Source organism: Helianthus annuus, chromosome 10 (assembly GCF_002127325.2).
Source record: "Helianthus annuus cultivar XRQ/B chromosome 10, HanXRQr2.0-SUNRISE, whole genome shotgun sequence".
Classification (NCBI taxonomy): domain Eukaryota; kingdom Viridiplantae; phylum Streptophyta; class Magnoliopsida; order Asterales; family Asteraceae; genus Helianthus; species Helianthus annuus.
The window spans coordinates 127,388,017-127,388,916 of record NC_035442.2 but is presented as its reverse complement, the minus strand read 5'-3'; the positions used below and the strand labels follow the sequence as shown (position 1 = coordinate 127,388,916).

The 900-nt window shown below is 44.4% G+C and overlaps 1 non-coding gene across 1 annotated transcript; it reads right to left on the bottom strand.

The window, feature by feature from the left end:
• Positions 1–211: 211 nt before the first annotated feature.
• On the bottom strand, positions 212–317 carry LOC118483458. The gene has a single exon (XR_004870747.1). It is a non-coding gene; the product is annotated as a small nucleolar RNA R71 (small nucleolar RNA).
• Between the last annotated feature and the right edge of the window lie 583 nt (positions 318–900).

The window sequence follows — 900 nt, the reverse complement described above, 5'->3', positions numbered from 1 at the left end:
TATTTTCATTTAGAGGCTTATGACTCGATTTGCAACACTCTTGGGAGTCAAGGGTTTTCGGCCGACGATATTAAATTGGTTTTGTTCCAATTTTCCTTGGAAGAGAAGGCGAAAAAATGGTTTTACACGTTACCTTCGGCATCCATATATACATGGGGGGAGATGCAACAAACCTTCTTGGATGAGTTTTACACCGCCCAAAAGACCAACGATGCAAGGAAGGGGTTGAGAAGCTTCCAACAACAACATGGTGAGATGTTTCATGAGGCATTCGAGCGTTTCAATATGATGATTAAAAATTGCCCTCACCATGGAATTGAATTGTGGGAGTTAATGAATGCCTTTCACGAGGGGTTGAGTGCCGAAGATGCACGTGATTTGATGTCTATCACCGGTGGGACTTTTGGAACAAACTATGAGAACGATGATCGGGAGTTCTTGGAAAGCATGGCAACTACATCAAAAAGGAAAGCTCAAGCCTCAAGAAGAGCCCGACCGACCACTACCCGACCGCAAGTGCACGCCATAGATGATGGTAATGTTCAAACCACTAACCAAATATATGATGTTTGTGCTTTGTGTAATGAAATAGGTCATGCGGCTGAAAATTGCCAAGGGATGTTGGACGGGCAATACGAGGAAGTCCATGCGGTTCGAGGTCAAGGTCAAGGAGGAGGTGGTAGGAACTACAACAACATGAACTCTAATACCTACCACCCTGGGTTGAGGAACCACCCGAATTTTAGATATGGGAACCCTTCAAATCAAGCAAACCCAAATTTTCAAGGTAGCCAAGGTAACTTTGGTTCACGCCAATCTTACAATAACCAAGGTGGATACCGAGGCGGAAATAACCAAGGGTATCAAAAACAATACCAAACGGGTCAAGAACAAGGGGGG